The 12,308-nt window shown below is 36.7% G+C and overlaps 1 protein-coding gene across 1 annotated transcript in view; it reads left to right on the top strand.

The window, feature by feature from the left end:
• Stpg2 (sperm tail PG-rich repeat containing 2) overlaps positions 1-12,308 on the top strand; it is a 365,571-nt gene that overhangs the window by 352,708 nt on the left and 555 nt on the right. The window lies entirely within an intron of this gene.

Below are 12,308 nucleotides of genomic sequence, written 5' to 3'. Positions count from 1 at the left end.
TATGCATGTGTGTGTACCAAGGTGGCAGCATGTGGATGTCAGGGGAAAACGTATCCACTCTGGTTTCTCTTTCCCTCATGTGAGTTCTGGGGATTGGCTTCAGAACGTTAGCAAGAGATTGGACCTGCTAAACTATCTTGCTACTCCAACACTGCACCATTTTAATTTGATCTACTTTAAGTCTGAGGAAGTAAAATTTGGTGTATAGTTGTTTTGGTTATTTTTTTTAACTTTTGCCTAAATATCTCTTTCTTAAATAACTAATTTATAATATTTGGTAAAAAATAAATGGCTTTATTCAAAATAGATTTCATTTTAAACATTTTAAGTCAAGATGCTTAATATATTTATCTGCCTCTATACCATTTTTGATTAAAATTTAAAATTTTCAAAATGAAATGTATAATATATTCCCCTCAAAGAATGAGAGACAGTTTTGCTACATGACTCAATACTAAGTGTAAGAAAGTAAATTTAGGAAGACTAGCTTGTCTGATGTAAAAATGAGAGATAAAATTGACATGGGTTGTTTTAAGATTAATATATATTCATCCTATTATTTAAAAAGTAATTTAAAATCTTGACATTGTCAAATGACCTTTTGTATTTTTCATATTTTATTTTATGCTGTATTTTAGTTTAGCTAGAATTATGGAAGACATGAAGATAAGCTCAGGGGGAAAAACTCCAAAGATAATTTATTTCAAAGCTGCACACAATGGGCACTCAGGGCATCAAGGCAGGGACTTCACTACCACACATCTGTCCTCAGATTTTTTTCTAAACCTGGAAGAAGACTTCAGAACCCCTTTGCTCATGTTTTCTCCATGACTCTCTAGCCAGAACCACACAGAGGACACTACCAAAATTGGCTACCCACTTGGAGTAGAATCTGGCCCTCCCTTTGAATTGTATTTGTATACACTTTCCTTTGTAGATGCTGTTCTGTGTGGAGAAATTTCCTTGGGCATTTTCCTTTCACTAATTGCCAGATGACTTGGGTAGAGTCTTGCTCTGAGGACGGCATTCCTGGTTGTTTTCCTCTTTCACATCCGTGTTCTCCTTACTCTTTCAGCACAGCCCTCCACTCCAACATTAAATTTCCTGTGGCTCATTTCCTCCCAGTACTATGCACTTCATATTTCTCTTTGCCCTATTTGTACTTCTCATGTTAGACCTGCATAGAAGTGATCACTAATAGCCATACAGCAGAGTCAATATTAGGCTGTTTTGATATCGCCTCTGCCAACAAAATTATTCCCAAAACTCTCAATTTAGCATCAGGCAAATTCATCAGTCAAAGACTAAAAGCAGCCACAGTAGTTGGAAAAATATCACAAGAATTTTTGTCATATCTGAGTTGTTGGCTCTGAAAGCTTCTGGACTGGGCCTCCACATTGCTCTTAACACTGCTGTCTTCCAAGCTCCTATTAAGATTGCCCCTTAGGCCCCACTTACATCATCCAACTGCTTTCCTAGTTCAAAGTCCCATTAAATAGTGGCTGAATTATTAAATTAAAAGAATATTTCTTATCAAATAGAGTTTATATCTGAAAAATAGTAATGTAAATAATTTATTCATAAGCCATAAAGGTCACAAAAAATTTGACTTCTAAAGGATGCTGCCAAGTCGCTTCTAAAATTCAGGAAATTGTTCCACAAAAAGCTTTGCTATATTATGATTTGAAAGTGCATTAAAATAAAGTGATTGCTACATAGAACATCCTGATAGCAAGCACAAGTTTTAGAAGAGTCGTTCTTATTAAAGTCCGAATTAAAAAAAGTGATATTGTAAACACTGTAATTTATTTTTATTCTTGAGCTTCTAACCAATTGAATATAGAAAATATTTTTAAAAAGAATTTTGTGTGCTTTATAGAGAGAATGGATTTGCTTCTCTGTAGTGCTTAGAAGATGGAGGGAAATAAATGAAAAGCGAGCAGGCTGGAGACTGTGTTTCTAATAATCAGAAACTGACTTTTTAAGAACTGTTTGTAGGATCTTATCTTATAAAATGATCGAAGACCCAGGAAACATAACTTTAGGTGTGCGTGATCCATGCTTGGACTGCAGCTCTCGGAAGAGTGAAGCTCGTGGGGAATGCACATTCTAGTTGTCATCAGCTATAGCATCAGAAGAGTGGAGCTCGTGGGGAATGCACATTCTAGTTGTCATGAGCTATAGCATCAGAAGAGTGGAGCTCGTGGGGAATGCACATTCTAGTTGTCATGAGCTATAGCGTCAGAAAGTACAAGTGGGAGGTTTCCCTCTCGTGACTTGGAGGAGAAAAGTTCTACTCCTGATTAATTAATAACAAAGGAGCAAACATATTAGTTTATCATGAAGTTTTGAAATGTGAAGAAATAACTTGCATTATAACACTTGACATTCAAAACTTAATAGGTAACTTTTCCAGTCTCACAGTCTTTATGAATTTTGAGAAAATGTTGATACAAAGATTTTACATCAACTTATGTCTTAGAGTCTTATAAATATTCCTCTTAGGGCAGAAGGACTTTTTCAGTCTTTGTTAGTTTTAAGTGAAGTCCATGATAGGCTTTGTTTATAATTTAGCCACAGGATCTACCTTTAAGATGGCATACTATAAAATAATGCAAGCGTCTTTGGGGTCATTTCCTATATTTTGATCTTTTCTATTTCTAACCAGACTAGAAAGACTATCGTCTATAGCAGTCTGCATAAATGCCTGATAGATATCTTGCTTCCTAGAAAACCCAAGCTCATGGCAGTATATTGAATTGCCTCTTTAAAGAAATTTCGAGAGCAGTCTTGATGGCTATCAGACGTATTTCCATTCAGACTATGTGATGACTTGCATTTCATCTGTGTTCCCTGGCAGTGTTCCTTACTCACAATCTAATTATTTTGCATTAGTACTTCAGGGTTTGCATATATCTCTTGACCCAGTCAAGAAAAATCTAAACTTTTTAACCTATTTACTTGCTTTTTCATTTTTCTCCAATTCTATCTGTAGTATAATCATCTAAACAGACTGATCTCCTTTTAATAGATTTTTAAAAATCACTTTATTATTAATATACTTTTTGTTTCATATAATATGCATACTGTACGGATCTAAAATGGATTCTTGAATCCATTATGCATGTAATTTATTTTGGTTCATCTGGTGATTCTGTTGTACTTTGCCATTAGCATTGAAAGATGATGCTTTCAGCTTTTAAACCATAGGTAAAATTAAAACCTTTAATTATGCCAATGTATAATTAAGGTTTTAAAAATAAGAATTTGATAGTTACGACAGTAAAACTATTAAAGTAAAACCTTATACTTTAACATTTTAACTTAAGAAATGAAAAAATCTCTTGTGGTTGCCATGAAAACTAAAGAGTAATAATCATGTTAAGTACTGAATATAATCAATAGACCTGGCTTATCTTCTCCATCTGTAATAATGTCAATGCTCTGTCTGGTTCTGACTTTCTGGCAGATGGGTGGATTTAGTGGGTAGGCAGTCCTCATGACCTTTTGAACGTACTGGAGATAACTTAGTCATTTTCCACTTCTCAGCTACAGTATTTCGTTTGAATGCTGTGAACTTTTAAAAAATGTCACTAAAATGTTAACTATTTTTTTTCTTTACACATTTGTGAATTTTGACTACACTAGCATTGGTACCAAAAAGTCTACTGAAAATACCTTTAACAAATGCTATAGTTATTTCTGAACTTATAGATAATCACATTTCCTACTTGAATGCATAATTTACTACATCTGAGAATATACAGAAAGTGATCACCAGTTTAGTTTCTTATATTAACTAATTTCACACTTTTGATTTTATCCTACCACATTTTGCTTATTAATTTCGTGTGGGTGTGAGTATGTGACTGAGAGAGGGAAGGTGGTGGGTTGAAGGGTTGGGGGTGGGGGAAGGTGTTCTTGGGGATAGCAGAGGGTATTGGATCCCTGGAATCTAGAGTTAATAGGTGCTGGTGAGCCATGTGATATGGGTTCATTTGTAGAAGAGGAATTCTCATAACCAATGACCCATGTCTGAAGCCCCATTCTAACTTCTTTTACTATGTTTGTATCCATTTTGGAAAATTTTACTAAGCCCTTGGAAAGTATGAGTAATATATGTTAACTATGACTACAAAGGGAAGAATCCCACAAAAGAATTTAGTCAGTTTAGCTATTTAAAATGTTAAAACTTATGTGTGAAAATGATGACATTTAACAATTGGAAATAAATAGAAATAACATTATAAAAATTATTATTAACAAATATGACCGAGAGGAACGGTGAGATAGCTCTCAGTGCAGTGGCAAAGCACCTGCCACGAATACCTGACAGTCTGAGTTTGGCCCCCAAAACCAATGTAAAATATGAAGACGAGAATGACCCCATGAAGTTGTCCTCTGACCTCCACATGCACACTATTGCATGCAAAGAGTGTTCCTTCACCCACACTAATAATGATAATGGACTTGAGTAGGAGATCAAAGATCTCTTGCTATAAGCCAGTCACTCTTCTAACACAGCTTATTTTTAGTGATGAGAAAGGAGACTTAGTGCCCACACCCACTCCAAAAATTATGAGGCAGTGAAGTGACTAAATATGTAAGTTATAGCTCAGATGGCATACCCTTTTTAACTAATCCAGGGAGAATGGAAGACAATGTAAAATTACCCTATCACCAATAATTAAGTTGTATTCCTCAAAACCAACCAGTTAAGATGAGCAATGGTGGTGCATGTCTTTAACTTGTCTTGAACCCCCTATCCTAACCGCCCCCCCCCCACAAAAAGAATCAGTTAATACTGAGTTGTAATCACATTAGCAAGAACTTGATCAGAAAATGTTGGCAGTAAGAAGTAAAAATACAATAGAGCAATGTGAGTCAAACTTTTTTTTTTTTTTTGGTTTTTCAAGACAGTGTTTCTCTGTGGTTTTGGAGCCTGTCCTGGAACTAGCTCTTGTAGACCAGGCTGGTCTAGAACTCACAGAGATCTGCCTGCCTCTGCCTCCCAAGTACTGGGATTAAAGGCGTGCGCCACCACCGTGAGTCAAACTTCTTAAATTCAAAAGTATGTAAACATAGTATCATTTTGAGCAATGCTAAATTATGCATTTAATTGAATTAAATTGAATAGCCTTTATTCAGTTTTTCATCATACATGTGGTCTGTGGATCATTGCCATAAAACAATATAAAGCATCTCCAACAACAAATCCATAAAGAAGTCACAGAATCGTGCTTGGGAAATAACTAGATATTAGTAAACACAAGTGATGGGGATGTGTCCTAGCAACTGTCAACTACACATTGGGAAAATAGACTTGCAGAAGTTGTAGCACTTGGCAGGAATTCCTATGGCCTTGGTGCTGCAGGCTAGATATGGCTAGTATTTAACAGGCAGCTTCAAAGTCTTAGACCTGTTATAATCAGAGGCATGCATAACCTATTTATTGCCCTGTGATTTAATAATAAGTAGATTTTTAAGGATTGTTTAAAAATCCTAGACTCATATAAAGATAAAACACTTTGGCGAGATTGTTTTTCTTTTTGATGTTTTTTATTTGAGCTTATTTTTCATCCCTAATCAGTGAGATTGAGATGACAAGAACCACAACCAAACCACAAGCCACCATGAAGGAAAATGACCATATATAAACAATAGGGTAATTAACACTCTAGCATAACACCTTGATAATAGACCACGAAGTATGCTTAGTTAATGCTAGCAAACCATTCATAGAACAGAACTCAGGACGAAAATTCTGGGTGAGCACAGACATTATCTGGAGCAGAGGCCAATGGAGCCAATAGCTGACTGGGATATACACAGAATGGGTTTTGCACTTTATTTGTTTTGTACATGGAACTCTTCAGCCAAAGCAGCCATGCGTAAAAGCACAACTAGTGTGATTATAGTCAGTGCCCAGATTTCTAGAAATCCACTTTTGATAAGACAATGTCATAGGGGTAAACAAATGGAAGAGTGTATTTGACAAATATTACCATGGAGATTCTATGAAAATACAGTCTTACAAGGAAGTTGAAAGTTGGTCTCATCAAGAAACAACACTCATCCAGTTGGCCTTTTGTATGGGAAAAAGTGAAGTGCTACCTTACTTCGCAAACAGAACCAGTTCTAGAGGTGTTGTGTGTCTAAGCATGAAAAGCAAATTCAATGCATCTTCCAGAAAAACTGAAATAGAAGAATGTCTCCAAGAGTCTTTGCTGTTGCTGTGATAAAGCACCCTAACAAAAGCAATTTAAGAGGGAAAGGGTTTATTGTAGCTCACAGCCAAGTTCATTATGGTTGAAGTCAAGGTAGCTATTGCCTGAAGCAGCTAGTCACATTCCGTCTGCATTACAGAAGAAAAAAATTAATGAGTCCATGTTTCTGCTAACTTCCCTTTTTTTGTTTATACAGTTGACAATCCAAACCATGGTATGGAAGCTGAAAAACTTTGGGCAGGTCTTCCTGCCTTAATTACAGTAATCATGATGACTCCCAAAGGGGTCTATCCCATGCAATTCTAGATTCTGTCAAGTTGACAGTTAACACCAACTACCATAGACACATTTTATACATACAAACAAAATATATATACATATATATGTCTTGTGACAATTTCAGGATTCTATAATAGAATAATATAGAGTGATTGGCTAATAAACAAAATTAAATGTGTTCCAAAATTTTTGGAAGCTGGAATGCTGAGATCATACTTTAGTATGGTTGGGTTTTGGTAGGAGCTCTCTCCAGCTTGCATAGGAGTTCCCAGGCTTTTCATCCTCACAGAGCAGAGAGCTAGCCACCTACCTCTCCGTTGTAGAAGAGCTCTGGTCTTTTCATGAAAGCTGCCTCTAAAAGCAAATACTGATGTATTGAACCCCTTCATACCGTGTTGGAGGGCAGGGTTTTAGAATGTGGACTTTGGGGAAACACAAACATTCTGTTCATGGCAGTATCACAGCACTTCATTTCCATGAACATACCTAAAGTACAAGACAGGGATGGAGACAAAAGACACAGGACACCGGAGAAATGTAGGCAAAATGAAATTCCTGGATAACTGCAGAACATCGTCAGTCAGTTCTGTAAATCTAAGTGTGCAGATATCATCACAGAAGTGTGTATGTGTGTGCATTAGCAGACAGTGCGCTGATGGACAACAGCACCAATTTTGTAGCTGAAACAGACAACTGTCTGCAACTGATCATCAAAAACAGGGTAGAGAGAGTACTTAATTCTAGTGTGTTTATAAAATGAGTATGGGGAAGAACTGAGAAAAAATGTCATGCTTGACCACAAGGCTCTGTATCCTAAGCCTAATGTGAATGAATGGAGCCAGATCCCAGCAGATCTCTCTGTGGTTGCATCAGGTGGAGATGTGAGGTGATGAGCGAAGAAGAAACTAACTAAATGGGGGAGAATCTTGTCGGCTAGATCTGGAAGGGGATTGCTACTCAGAATATTCAAAGAATTCATAAAACAAAGAGTCAAAGGAACAAATGACCCAATCAATATGGTCTAGTGATCTAACTCGAGTTTTCAAACAAAGAAATAAAAATGGCTAAGAAATACTTCAAGAAGTGTTCCTTACCCTTTGCAACTAAGGAAATACAAATTAAAACAACCTTGAGATTTCATGTCACTCTTCTCGGGATATCCAAGATCAACAGAACAACTGGCAACAAAGGTGGAGAAAGAGGGGCCCTCATTCATTGTTAGTGAGAATACAAATTGGTGCCTCTTCTCTGGAAATGAGTGCAGAGAATTCTCAAAAACAACTGAAAGTAGATCTACCACGTGAAGCAGTTATTCTACTCCTTGACATTTGCCCTAAGAACTAAACCTATTGTGGCGATTGGCACATCAACTCTGCACCTGGCTGAAGGCAATGAACACCCAGGATCTTCAGAACACTGATGTGCAATCGCCACAACAGCTAAACAAGTGCACAAAGTAATGGAGCCCCTGCCAGAGCAGCACGGGCAGTACAGCCTCACCTTACACCTCATCGAAGCTGTGGAAGCCATGGCTACTTTATGACAGTAGTCCAAAGTCCTGCGACCACATCAATCACTGCATGTCACTTTACACAGCAAGACCTGAAACTTTTTGGAGTTTTTTTTTGTATAATAAATATATTACTTTTAAAAAGTGCAAAAAAAAAAAAAAGAGAACAAAACCTAATAGCCGGTGCTCTTAACTGCTGAGCCAGTGCCCCAGCCCAGAGCTTTCATTTCTCGAGGAAGACAAATTCTAAGCACAGAAGCTGCAGAGTGTCTGGCTACTGGGAATCTAGAGAGAATGCTTCACTGTAGCACTGCATGTTATGGGGCTGGAGAGATGGCTTGAGGGTTTAGAGTACCCCCAGCTTCAATACTCTGCACCCACATCATGGCCCCAAACCAGTTGTAACTCCAGTTCTAGAGGCTCCTCCTAGTCCACCTCTTCTGGCCTCTGAGAGCACCAGAAACAATATGGTTCACTTACATATGTGCAGCTAAAGCACCCAGACACATAAAATAAAAATCTAAAAAATAAGATTACCCTTTGTTGCATTTGCTTTGAAACATATCCAAAAGTTGATATTTTAATTGTTATCATGAAATGTTTTAAATTTCCCTCCTTTCTCTCTCTTTTATTCTCTCATACACATAAATAGCTCTGCATTTTATATACTGTATTTTATGACATTATTGGATCTATAATATATCATAATCTTTCACTTTTAAGTACATCAGAATTTATCTCCTTTCCAGGAAAGTATTATCTTCTGAAACCACAGAGCAGTGATAAAAATTAGGGATTCTCATTGTTACTATGCTATTATCTGTAATATAGATCTTATTCTAATTCTCTAACTCTTTGATTAATATTTTACATCGAGAATCATGCATTAGTCATTATGTTCCTTTAATCACCTTTACATTGGAACAGATATTCTATTTTAGTCTTTCCTGGAAGTGACTTTTTAAAAACTATTTGCTAATAATTTCAATATTCCAACTTCTAAGATGCATATACCACAAAAGCAAACAGCTCCTTACCTTCTCATTTTCTTTTCTGACAAGGAACAAAGTGCTGCCTCTAAGTAAAAAAGTATTTTTTACTGAGATTTGGGAAGGCATTCGTCATTCTGGGGAAGAAAATATATGCTTTTAATCCTAGCAAGCGTTTGAACAAATATGCACTAATAACCTTTCATGACTAAAGTGATTTAAGCAATATATTTTAGAGCACATAGTGAATATATACAATATTATTTATAAGTTTACTGAACGCTATAACCAATGGAAAGTTATAGTCTAATTTATTTCATTAGGCATTTGAGACAGAAGCACAGCTTTAAAAGGTGCATTGATTTTTCCACAGCTGTAATTCATGATTCAAGTACATTCATCATCATTTAAATGAAACAACACATATAAATTGTTTTTAGTTCAGATTAATTTTAAATCAGTTTTGCAAGCCATCTGATATAGAATATAAAACTCTGAGGTGAACGTCAGGCTACTCTTTGCGACAGGGAGACACTTTCAGACTTTTCCATTCTTAAAGTTACAGTCTGCACATGATTTCAGGAAGCTCAAATACACAAAAGGCCTATCTCATGTTCAATACTATCTAAGGCATAAAATGATGGCTAAAAGTCTCTAGTAAGGGTAGCAGGCTTTCTTCTATATGCATGTGCCTTAGGAAGAACAGGATTGTTAATTTGATATTTTCTTAATGGTTTAGAATTTAGGATTAGGTGTGGCCATCCACTTCAGTTTTGTCACTCACTGTCAAATTCTTAATGGCTGTCTCTTTGGTCATCATCACATCTTCTTCAAAGTTAAATCACTAATTATGTTTCCCTCTGGCTTCCTGTAACCCTGACAATTGTCGTTGTTTCTCCACTGTATTGCTTTGCTGCCTTGTCAAAGGTTAGTTGACCCTTAGTGTGGGCTATCTTCCAAAAACCAGCTGCTGTCCTTCAGTGCTTTGTCGCCTCTTTCTAGTGAGTCTTAAAATCCTCCAGAGCCTACATATACTTGATGTTACACAGTATTAGATTCTCCCTGTCTACATGTCCTTAGATGTTACACAGTATCCGATCCTACAGAGCCTACGTATACTTGATGTTACACAGTATCAGATCCTCCATGGTCTACATGTCCGTAGATGTTACACAGTATCTGATCCTCCTGAGCTTACACGTTCTTAGATGTTACACAGTATCAGATCATTTGGAGTCTACTCATCCTTAGATGTTACACAGTATCAGATCCTTTGGAGTCTACATTTCCTTAGATGTTATACAGTGTCAGATCCTCCAGAGCTTACAAATCCTTAGATGTCACACAGTATCAGATCCTTAAGAGTCTACATATTCTTTGATGTAAGCTGTAGCATGTTTGGAAGCCTTGTCCTCTAACTTAGTAAAACAATTATGGCAGCCTTTTCATTTCCTGGTAAAAACCATTGTGCCAATTTCTTCCTTGACTTTTGAAATAATATAAATTTTTTTTGTTTAAAACAATATGGTAAATTTCAGTTACCTTTTTTATATAATCACAATGACTTTCTAAAATAAAATCCTAGGTATAGTAACCAGTAGTATTTTAATCTATTGATTCTGTAATATACATTTTGAACATTTAGATATTTTAATTTAGATACATAATATCTAGATGATATGTAGTGATTTATTTTTTATAAATACAAACTTATTACTTTAACACATGTTTCTTTTGAATGCACCCAATTTTTGTTGCTTGAATCATAACTTTTTCATATGATGCTAAATGCTGGTACTTTAAGATACAGTTCTATTCATTCACCACTGTTTGCTGAGTGAGTCACTCCATCTTAGGTGATATAAAGCTCACTTTTTCTCTAATGTGTGGTGCCATCAGCTCTTAGTAAGAGAGACCTCCCACATCAGAAGTCTTTATTGTAGGAGCCTTTAAGGAAGGGCATAGAAAGAACCTGTGCCACAGTGACTTTAGTAAATTGGTCATTTCTTGCTTCTGATGTAGATAAAGCCTTTGCACATCCACTCTGTTTCTACTTCCTTGTGCCCAAATTCAGCTCTGTTTGTATCTCAGCTCTGTGATGAGATTATTAGAAACCTACTTCTATGATTGTGCAGGGTAACTAGCAGCTTGGAAACTTAGGGCTTCACAAAACGTTTTTATTCCAGCCTTTGGTTTTTAATGGTCCTCCGCACTTCATCATTTCCTAATAATGACAGACTCTTGACCTTCTGAAGTCTGTATTTGCTTGGAAGTTGGTAAGGAATAGGCAGTAGGTGGTTTGAATTAACTCTCCTTTCCTCTTTCTAGGTCATTGTGGTCCCCAATTTTACACACACACACACACACACACACACACACACACACACACACACACACTGAGAGTTTTGGCAAATAAGTGGCAAATCCGTGGTTTTAAGAATCAGAATACAATTGCTCTAATCCTGTATTTCCTATATGTAAGGTTGGCAGGGGGAGCAACAGACAAGGGAACAAGTAACTTGAAGATACCACAAACTTTTATTTCAGATGAACCAACGGAGGGGGAAAAGAAATCTCCAAAGAAGCAGTTCTCAACCTGTGGTTTGTGACCCCTTTGTGAATCTAAGGACCTTTTCACAGGGGTTTCCTCAGATCATTGGAAACCACAAATATTAACATTACAATTCATAACAACAACAATAGCAAAGTTATAGTTATGAAGTAGCAATGAAAATAAATTTATGGTTGGGAGTCACCACAACATGAGGAACAATATTGAAATGTTGCAGCATTAGGAAGGTTGAGAGCCACGGCTCTAGAGTAAGTAAGCAGAGCCACTGCAGGGTGTTGTTAATTATCACATTCAGACCCCAGTGGAAAACTATAAGCCTAGAATGCAGAACTCTCAACTTGTTGGCTTAAACTTTTAGCCTCAGAGTCCAGCTTCTCTATCCATCCTACTGTGTGTGTCCCCTGGGAAGGAAATGTAAATAAGAAGGAGGTGTTGCAAGGGTTGTGTTCAAATTGTGTGTTAGGCTTGATTCGCTCACGCGGTTGACTTCAGTTAATACTTACAGCAATACCAAAGCAGGATCACAAGTTCATCATCCTGATTTGAAGATATCTCCAAAAAGGCATGTAGATAACAGTGGGGGAATGAATATTGCCTTAATTTTAGTTTTGATCCTTGTAAAGTTGTTTCAAACTCTTTTTCTTCTCAGTGTTTTCATTGGTCTGTTGCCTGGGTCAGGTAAATGGGCTGTGTCTTGCTATCTCATGTTCACATTACTAGAATAGTCTTGG

This window comes from Microtus pennsylvanicus, chromosome 7, assembly GCF_037038515.1.
Source record: "Microtus pennsylvanicus isolate mMicPen1 chromosome 7, mMicPen1.hap1, whole genome shotgun sequence".
NCBI classification, from domain to species: domain Eukaryota; kingdom Metazoa; phylum Chordata; class Mammalia; order Rodentia; family Cricetidae; genus Microtus; species Microtus pennsylvanicus.
Note: the sequence above shows the minus strand (reverse complement) of the source record. Positions and strands in the feature narration are given on the sequence as shown.